The 11,678-nt window shown below is 30.2% G+C and overlaps 1 long non-coding RNA gene across 1 annotated transcript in view; it reads right to left on the reverse strand.

Annotated features, from left to right (window-relative positions):
• Positions 1-1,194: 1,194 nt before the first annotated feature.
• The window catches only part of LOC133666818 (uncharacterized), an 11,639-nt gene continuing 1,155 nt past the window's right edge, over positions 1,195-11,678 (reverse strand). Inside the window, exon 2 of the long non-coding RNA XR_009831505.1 lies at positions 1,195-11,672. This is a non-coding gene — a long non-coding RNA (uncharacterized LOC133666818). The remainder of the gene's footprint in view (positions 11,673-11,678) is intronic.

The raw sequence follows: 11,678 nt of genomic DNA on the forward strand, positions 1-11,678 counted from the left end.
CGTGATCAAATATCATCCAACGTCATCCATCGATACATTGAATATAACAAAATATAAAAAACCTAATAAAAACCTAATAATAGTAAAAGCTATATCGTATGTTGATTATCGCGATCCAACGCCTTCCAACATATTCTATCGTTATATCGAATATAAGAAATTATAAAAAAGAAATTAAAATCCGTATTCTATATTGATTATCGTGATCCAACGTCGTCCAACGATGTCCATTGATACATTGAATATAAGAAATTATAACAAAGAAATTAGAATCTATGTCGTATGTTGATTATCGTTATCCAAAGTCGTTCAACATCGTCCAATGTCGTCCAACGTCGTCCAACGACGTCCATCAATGTCAATGGATGGCCATTGATATTCACTGAAACATCAAATATAAGAAATTATAAAAAGGAAATTAAAATCATTGTCCTATGTTGATCATCGTGATTCAATACAGTTCCATGTCGTCTATTGTCAACATCGTCCAGCATCGTCGATGTCCAACGATGTCCAACAATGTCCAGCGATGTCCAACGATGTCCAACGATGTCCAATGATGTCCATCGATGAAATCGTAATTTAACTTATTCTAGATCTTAATACTAAATCTTAAATCTATCTTATTTTACTCTTAATATTACTACTTACGTCTAAAACACATGCATATTAACATATAAAACATATTACATCTATTATAATACTAATATATATCTTACATCTATCTTATATCTATCTTCCATCGATCTTACATTTTATAACTATCTTACATCTATCTTACGTCTTATATCTATCTTACATTATTTAAAAATTAGGATCTAAATCTAAGATGCATGCATCTTTTACATCGAGGATAATCAATTACAATAAAAATCTAAGTCTTAATATTAAATCTTAAATCTATCTTATATTATATTTAAAACTAGAAGTTAAATCTAAGATACGCGCATCTTGTCATTTACATCGAATATAAAAATTTTATTTGTACCTTCAATCTAATCCATTATTAATTAATCAAAATAATTTAAAGCAATCATTTTAGACTAGATCGAAGGTGTGCGTAGTTCTTGGCTTGCCATCGCTTTTCGAAAAATTTTCGAATGGAAATCAAGATATATTTTTAAATGAAAAATATGAAAAACGATGCCAATTACCGGGTCTCACCCACGGGGAGGTGACTACGCATCGAGACCCATCAGGTTGAATTTATTGAACAAATTGACGAATACATTGAAATAATACAATTAATTATTTATAAATCTTAATACTAAATATTACATCTATCTTACACTATCCTTAAAAATAATACTTAAAACTAATACTTAAATCCAAGATGCATGCATCTTATGATTTACATCGAATATAAGAAATTATAATAAATTAAAATTTATTACGTATATCGATTATCGTGATCCAACGTCGTCCAACGCCATCCAACATTGTCCATCAAATATAAGAAATTATAAAAAAAGAAATTAAAATCTATATCATATACCGATTATCGTGATCAAATATTGTCCAACGTCGTCGATCGATGTCTATCGTTGTCCATCGATGCATCGAATATAACAAATTATAATAAAGGAATCTATTAATATTAAAAGCTATATCGTATATTGATTATTGTGATCCAACGCCGTCCAACATTGTCCGTCGTTACATCAAATATAAGAAATTATAAAAGGAAATTAAAATCCTATAATGATTATTCTATATTGATTATCGTGATCCAACATTGTCCTACGTTATTTATCGATATTCATTGTTTTTCATCGTTACGTCGAATATAAGAAATAATAAAGAAAGAAATTAAAATCTATATCGTATGCTGATTATCGTGATCAAACGTCGTCGATCTATATCCATCGTTATGGCATCCAACATTATCCATCGTTACATCGAATATAAAAATAATAAAAAAAGAAATTAAAATATATGTCGTATGCTGATTATCGTGATCAAATATCATCCAACGTCATCCATCGATACATTGAATATAACAAAATATAAAAACCTAATAAAACCTAATAATAGTAAAAGCTATATCGTATGTTGATTATCGCGATCCAACGCCTTCCAACATATTCTATCGTTATATCGAATATAAGAAATTATAAAAAAGAAATTAAAATCCGTATTCTATATTGATTATCGTGATCCAACGTCGTCCAACGATGTCCATTGATACATTGAATATAAGAAATTATAACAAAGAAATTAGAATCTATGTCGTATGTTGATTATCGTTATCCAAAGTCGTTCAACATCGTCCAATGTCGTCCAACGTCGTCCAACGACGTCCATCAATGTCAATGGATGGCCATTGATATTCACTGAAACATCAAATATAAGAAATTATAAAAGGAAATTAAAATCATTGTCCTATGTTGATCATCGTGATTCAATACAGTTCCATGTCGTCTATTGTCAACATCGTCCAGCATCGTCGATGTCCAACGATGTCCAACAATGTCCAGCGATGTCCAACGATGTCCAACGATGTCCAATGATGTCCATCGATGAAATCGTAATTTAACTTATTCTAGATCTTAATACTAAATCTTAAATCTATCTTATTTTACTCTTAATATTACTACTTACGTCTAAAACACATGCATATTAACATATAAAACATATTACATCTATTATAATACTAATATATATCTTACATCTATCTTATATCTATCTTCCATCGATCTTACATTTTATAACTATCTTACATCTATCTTACGTCTTATATCTATCTTACATTATTTAAAAAATTAGGATCTAAATCTAAGATGCATGCATCTTTTACATCGAGGATAATCAATTACAATAAAAATCTAAGTCTTAATATTAAATCTTAAATCTATCTTATATTATATTTAAAACTAGAAGTTAAATCTAAGATACGCGCATCTTGTCATTTACATCGAATATAAAAAATTTTATTTGTACCTTCAATCTAATCCATTATTAATTAATCAAAATAATTTAAAGCAATCATTTTAGACTAGATCGAAGGTGTGCGTAGTTCTTGGCTTGCCATCGCTTTTCGAAAAATTTTCGAATGGAAATCAAGATATATTTTTAAATGAAAAATATGAAAAACGATGCCAATTACCGGGTCTCACCCACGGGGAGGTGACTACGCATCGAGACCCATCAGGTTGAATTTATTGAACAAATTGACGAATACATTGAAATAATACAATTAATTATTTATAAATCTTAATACTAAATATTACATCTATCTTACACTATCCTTAAAAATAATACTTAAAACTAATACTTAAATCCAAGATGCATGCATCTTATGATTTACATCGAATATAAGAAATTATAATAAATTAAAATTTATTACGTATATCGATTATCGTGATCCAACGTCGTCCAACGCCATCCAACATTGTCCATCAAATATAAGAAATTATAAAAAAAGAAATTAAAATCTATATCATATACCGATTATCGTGATCAAATATTGTCCAACGTCGTCGATCGATGTCTATCGTTGTCCATCGATGCATCGAATATAACAAATTATAATAAAGGAATCTATTAATATTAAAAGCTATATCGTATATTGATTATTGTGATCCAACGCCGTCCAACATTGTCCGTCGTTACATCAAATATAAGAAATTATAAAAAGGAAATTAAAATCCTATAATGATTATTCTATATTGATTATCGTGATCCAACATTGTCCTACGTTATTTATCGATATTCATTGTTTTTCATCGTTACGTCGAATATAAGAAATAATAAAGAAAGAAATTAAAATCTATATCGTATGCTGATTATCGTGATCAAACGTCGTCGATCTATATCCATCGTTATGGCATCCAACATTATCCATCGTTACATCGAATATAAAAAATAATAAAAAAAGAAATTAAAATATATGTCGTATGCTGATTATCGTGATCAAATATCATCCAACGTCATCCATCGATACATTGAATATAACAAAATATAAAAAAGAAACCTAATAATAGTAAAAGCTATATCGTATGTTGATTATCGCGATCCAACGCCTTCCAACATATTCTATCGTTATATCGAATATAAGAAATTATAAAAAAGAAATTAAAATCCGTATTCTATATTGATTATCGTGATCCAACGTCGTCCAACGATGTCCATTGATACATTGAATATAAGAAATTATAACAAAGAAATTAGAATCTATGTCGTATGTTGATTATCGTTATCCAAAGTCGTTCAACATCGTCCAATGTCGTCCAACGTCGTCCAACGACGTCCATCAATGTCAATGGATGGCCATTGATATTCACTGAAACATCAAATATAAGAAATTATAAAAAGGAAATTAAAATCATTGTCCTATGTTGATCATCGTGATTCAATACAGTTCCATGTCGTCTATTGTCAACATCGTCCAGCATCGTCGATGTCCAACGATGTCCAACAATGTCCAGCGATGTCCAACGATGTCCAACGATGTCCAATGATGTCCATCGATGAAATCGTAATTTAACTTATTCTAGATCTTAATACTAAATCTTAAATCTATCTTATTTTACTCTTAATATTACTACTTACGTCTAAAACACATGCATATTAACATATAAAACATATTACATCTATTATAATACTAATATATATCTTACATCTATCTTATATCTATCTTCCATCGATCTTACATTTTATAACTATCTTACATCTATCTTACGTCTTATATCTATCTTACATTATTTAAAAAATTAGGATCTAAATCTAAGATGCATGCATCTTTTACATCGAGGATAATCAATTACAATAAAAATCTAAGTCTTAATATTAAATCTTAAATCTATCTTATATTATATTTAAAACTAGAAGTTAAATCTAAGATACGCGCATCTTGTCATTTACATCGAATATAAAAAAATTTTATTTGTACCTTCAATCTAATCCATTATTAATTAATCAAAATAATTTAAAGCAATCATTTTAGACTAGATCGAAGGTGTGCGTAGTTCTTGGCTTGCCATCGCTTTTCGAAAAATTTTCGAATGGAAATCAAGATATATTTTTAAATGAAAAATATGAAAAACGATGCCAATTACCGGGTCTCACCCACGGGGAGGTGACTACGCATCGAGACCCATCAGGTTGAATTTATTGAACAAATTGACGAATACATTGAAATAATACAATTAATTATTTATAAATCTTAATACTAAATATTACATCTATCTTACACTATCCTTAAAAATAATACTTAAAACTAATACTTAAATCCAAGATGCATGCATCTTATGATTTACATCGAATATAAGAAATTATAATAAATTAAAATTTATTACGTATATCGATTATCGTGATCCAACGTCGTCCAACGCCATCCAACATTGTCCATCAAATATAAGAAATTATAAAAAAAGAAATTAAAATCTATATCATATACCGATTATCGTGATCAAATATTGTCCAACGTCGTCGATCGATGTCTATCGTTGTCCATCGATGCATCGAATATAACAAATTATAATAAAGGAATCTATTAATATTAAAAGCTATATCGTATATTGATTATTGTGATCCAACGCCGTCCAACATTGTCCGTCGTTACATCAAATATAAGAAATTATAAAAAGGAAATTAAAATCCTATAATGATTATTCTATATTGATTATCGTGATCCAACATTGTCCTACGTTATTTATCGATATTCATTGTTTTTCATCGTTACGTCGAATATAAGAAATAATAAAGAAAGAAATTAAAATCTATATCGTATGCTGATTATCGTGATCAAACGTCGTCGATCTATATCCATCGTTATGGCATCCAACATTATCCATCGTTACATCGAATATAAAAAATAATAAAAAAAGAAATTAAAATATATGTCGTATGCTGATTATCGTGATCAAATATCATCCAACGTCATCCATCGATACATTGAATATAACAAAATATAAAAAACCTAATAAAAACCTAATAATAGTAAAAGCTATATCGTATGTTGATTATCGCGATCCAACGCCTTCCAACATATTCTATCGTTATATCGAATATAAGAAATTATAAAAAAGAAATTAAAATCCGTATTCTATATTGATTATCGTGATCCAACGTCGTCCAACGCCATCCAACATTGTCCATCAAATATAAGAAATTATAAAAAAAGAAATTAAAATCTGTCGTACACTGATTATCGTCCAACGTCGTCGATCGATGTCCATCGTTGTTCATCGATAAATCGAATATAACAAATTATAATAAAGAAATCTAATAATATTAAAAGTTTTGTCGCATATTGATTATCATGATCCAACGCCGTCCAACATTTTCCGTGGTTATAAGAATTATCCATTGAATATAAAAAATTATAAAAAAGTAATTAAAATCCCTTATCTATATTGATTATCGTGATCCAACGTCGTCCAACGATGTTCATTAATACATCGAATATAAGAAATTAGAGAAAGGAAATTAAATCCTTTTTAACGGTATCAATCGATGTCCAACGACGTCCAACAATGTCCAACGATGTCCAATGATGTCCAACGATGTCCAACGATGTCCAACGATGTCCAACGATGTCCAACGATGTCAAACGATGCCCAACGATATCCAGCTGATGTCATTCGATGTCCATTGATACATCGAATATAAGAAATTATAAAAAAAAAAGTAAAATCCGTAATCTATATTGATTATCTTGATCCGACATCGTCCACTGACGTCCAATGTCGTCCAATATCTTCCAACGTCGTCCAACGCTGTCCAACGATGTCCAGCGCTGTCCAACGATGTCCACTGATGACATTCGATGTCCATTGATACATCGAATATAAGAAATTATAAAAAAAAAGTAAAATCCGTAATCTATATTGATTATCTTGATCCAACATCGTCCACTGACGTCCAATATCGTCCAATGTCGTCCAATGTCGTCCAACGTCGTCCAACGATGTCCAACGATGTTCAACGATGTCCACTGATGACATTCGATGTCCATTGATACATCGAATATAAGAAATTATAAAAAAAAAGTAAAATCCGTAATCTATATTGATTATCTTGATCCAACATCGTCCACTGACGTCCAATGTCGTCCAATGTCGTCCAATGTCGTCCAACGTCGTCCAACGCTGTCCAACGATGTTCAACGATGTCCACTGATGACATTCGATGTCCATTGATAGATCGAATATAAGAAATTATAAAAAGGAAATTAAAATCATTATCCTATGTTAATCATCATGATCCCACGTTGTCCAACGTCATCCAACGATGTCCAGCGATGTCCAGCGATGTCCAGCGATGTCCAGCGATGTCCAGCGATGTCCAACGATGTCCATCGATGAAATTTTAAATTTAACTTATACTAGATCTTAATACTAAATTTTACATCTATTTTATATATATATCTTACGTATATCTTATATCTATCTTACATTATTCAAAAAACTAGGACCTAAATCTAAGGTGCATGTATCTTATCATTTACATCGAGTATAATCATTTAAAATCTAAGTCTTAATTCTAAATCTTAAATCTATCTTATTCTATACTTAATATTAGGACTTACATCTAAAACGCACGCATCTTATCGAAATATAATAAATTATGATGAACATATTAAAATTAAGACTTAATTCTAAATTTTAAACCTATCTTATATTATACTTAAAACTTAGATCTTAAATCTAAGATGCGCGCATCTTGTCATTTACGAAAAGACTTTAGTACCTTCAATCTAATCCATTGCTAATTAATAAAAATAATTTAAGGCAATCATTTTAGACTAGTTTGAAGGTGTGCGTAGTTCTTGGCTTGCCATCGCGTTTCGAAAAATTTTCGAAGGGAAATCAAGATATCTTTTTAAATGAAAAATATGAAAAGCGATGTCAATTACCGGGTCTCACCCACGGGGAGGTGACTACGCATCGAGACCCATCAGGTTGAATTTATTGAACAAAGTGAGCAGTACATTAAATAATACAATTAATTATCTACAAATCAAATCTTATACATAGAAAAGAAATGTGATACAATTGGTAAATAAATTATCTGTCGTAGTCTATCTAACTTAATCTATATTCTTAATACTACATCTTAAATCTATGATATATATATATATATCCTACTGGCATCATCCGTACTAAAGATACACTCCTATTTAATGCAAAGTAAAAGAAAGAAGAAAAAGAAAAAGAAAGGAAGTAAATAGATTGAAAATATGTATGAATAAATGTTTGTGTATATAGAGTTGATTTTACGTTAAGAAGCGTATCTTCTTACCGAATGTGCTTACAATAAACTTAATCTAAATATCTATCTTACATTAAACTTAAACCTAAGACTTAAATTTAAGACTTAAAATTTATTTAAATCTTAAATTTAAGTTTAAATTAAATCGCAGATATCTTAAAAATTATATATAGTATAAATTAAAAATTTTATTTTGATATTTCACACAGGAATTCCGAATATTTATTCAATTGTCTCATAATTAAAAATACAAAAATACTAACAAATTTTATTCAATTTTAGGGAAATAGTAGAAAAAAATTTAATTTTAATTTTGACAACGAATAATTATTTGTCATTTGTTCCAAATAAATCAACTGTGTTTGTATCAATATATCGTAATAAGAATATTAATTTATAATACTAAATAAATTAATATTTTTATTGGATAATGCAAACAATTTTATATAATAGTACGAGAGTTTAAAATTCAAATGAATAAATTTTTTAGCAGTATTTTCATTAACAAATGCTATAATAGTTAGGGGCGCTGAAAAAGAATGATAGCCAGAAAAGGCTATAAGGACCACACTTGTGATCCAAAAACAGAATCATTTCCACAATATTAGTGGAAGAATATGGGCATTTTATAAACGCAACACTACTTTCAAAAACGCGATCATTTTATAACGCAACACTACTTTCAAAAACGCGATTATTTTTCAACGCAACACTAATTTTTAAAATGAATTTAATATAAATAAAAATGAATTGAAAGTTAATATCTCTAATTAAAACTCGAAATAAAATAAACATAAAATTTTTCAATACTATTATTTAAAAAAAATTATATTATTAAATTTAATAATGATTAAAATTATTAAAAAAAAATCGCGATGTCTCATAAAACGCAAAACTAAAGCAAACGCGATTGTTACTTATTCGCAACACTAATGCAAACCGTAATTTATTTGTCGCAACACTAATTAAAAAATCGCGATTGCCCGTTTTCCCACTTTGTGATCCAAAAGTAGGACCACATTTTTGCAGCTCTTCCAACTGCATTTTATGATCCCAAAACAGGATCACTTCCACAATATTAGTGGAAGAATCATGGGCATTTTATAAACGCAACACTACTTTCAAAAACGCGATCATTTTATAGCGCAACACTACTTTCAAAAACGCGACTATTTTTTGACGCAACACTATTTTCAAAAACGCGATTACTTTTCAACGCAACACTAGTTCTTAAAATTTAATACAAATGCAAATGAATTGAAAGTTAATATCTCTATAATTAAAATTTGGAATAAAATAAACGTAAAATTTTTTAATATTACTTTTTATAAAAAATTGTATTATTAAAATTAAAATTATTAAAAAAAATCGCGATGTCTCATTAAACGCAACACTAAATCAAACGCGATCGTTATTTCGCAACTCTAATGCAAACCGTAATTTATTTGTCGCAACACTAATTAAAAAATCGCGATTGCCCATTTGCCCATGATGATTGTACGTTGGGCCGGAATTCTCATCGGCCATAAATACTACTACTACTACTACTACTACTATTACTACTACTACTACTACTACTATTACTACTACTACTACTGATTCTAAAACGAGCATAGTGACAAAGTAGTAACAATGACTTCCCATTCTTTGGATCCAGTCAAGATCCAAAAGATGAGAACCCATTCGTTGCAGCCCCTCTTCGTGACAGTTTGTCGAGGCCTCTTCGGTCTTCCTCCTTCGGGCGCAATACCCGCTGAAACTTAAATCTAGGCTCGAGATTTCCTAATCGCAAAAAAAAAAAAAAGAAAAAAAATAGACTAAATCGCGAAAGCTGAGTGCTCATGGACGACCAATAGTCATTACTGACCATTGTCCGCACATGCGCAGAATCTCGAGCGCACGTTCGTTTCGCCCACTTCGCGACCGCGACCGCGAAATTCGAAAAATCGATATAAGTAAAACCAGAAACGAGTGGTCATCGATGACCACTCATCTCAGCTCCACTCTCGATTTTTCAAATTGTATTTCCTGAAACAGGTTGTCACGCGAAAACGCGCCTACCCGACCAGAGACTGTGACAACCTGCCCGGCCCTACCTACTTATAATTAACACGCACACCAGAAAGTATACTACCTATCCTACCTAGCGCTATATTTAAAAAATGGCAAAACAATCACACCAACACACCCACTCCACGGTTCTCACACATTACACCCGGGTGCAAAAAGCCTACACTAGGGAGAACGTCCCGGGACGCCTCCGACACCCGAGTTTGATACTACTTTCACACTCTAAATTTACGTACCTTTTCCTGAAATCGACTGACGATGGCTAATGATCATTGCGTGAATCGCGATAAAAAATCGTATCTATCTCGATTTTAATTATCAATAAAAATGGCATTACTAAAATTTAATAATTGGTATCAATTTACAATTTATAATTTTATGATAATATTAACAAAATTGTAAATCGTATAATTGATAATATAATAAATAAAAATGAGAATCGTAACGACGCAATTCCACAGCCTAATCGCAAACACACACAATGTGGAAAATACGTCGTGCACGATCACTAACTTATCGTCAGTCGCCGTTAAAAACTTATAAACTATAGTCATCATGCCTATTGCCTCTCTCTCACCCAAGTAACACCTGGGCACGTGAGTGAGATCGTGGCAATAGACACGGAAGGGGTTAAACCTGAAAATCCTAAACTAAAAAAATATTATAAATATCTATTTTTTTTCTAACGGACTAATATTCTTTATTTCATCATCTATTTTTACTTTAAATTTTATGTAATGACTCTAATTTTATTAAAGTTATATCTATATAATATCTATATAATAATAAAGCAAAAGAAAAATAAATAAGAAATTTATTTACAACAAGAAATACTAAATGCAAAATAAACTAATTGAATTGAAAAATTAAAGTTAACATTAATAACCTCAGGCGATTCCTTCATCAAAACATAGTTTCGAATTAGAAACTAGAAACACAATGTTCAATATTATTGTTTTGATTCCGAAATCTACCTGTCGCGATATATCTTCTTACACATTTTCGTATATGAAGGAACTAAAATTTAAAATTTTATATTTTGTATCATATGATTGTTGAAAATTAAAAATCGAATAATTAATATATATTATATTATAAAGCGAAATGTAAAAAAGAAAAGAAAATTTTTAGTTTATTAGTATTTGAGAAACGCGATGTGCAAGAAGATCTAGCCTGAGCTAATAAATAAAACACATGTTACTACTCACGGATATAATAAATATATCCGTGGTCACTATGCCCGTTGCAAAAATCTACGTATACAACCAATCACTCGTGTCGATTCGGACCTTTCGTCCTACGACATGATTGAGTGACCGGAGGAACATAAATGCATGCGACTCACCCTTAGATGCGAAGAATATTGGCAGGAGGATGTTACGAAATATCTGTAA

This window comes from Apis cerana, linkage group LG10 (assembly GCF_029169275.1).
Source record: "Apis cerana isolate GH-2021 linkage group LG10, AcerK_1.0, whole genome shotgun sequence".
Taxonomy (NCBI): Eukaryota; Metazoa; Arthropoda; class Insecta; order Hymenoptera; family Apidae; genus Apis; species Apis cerana.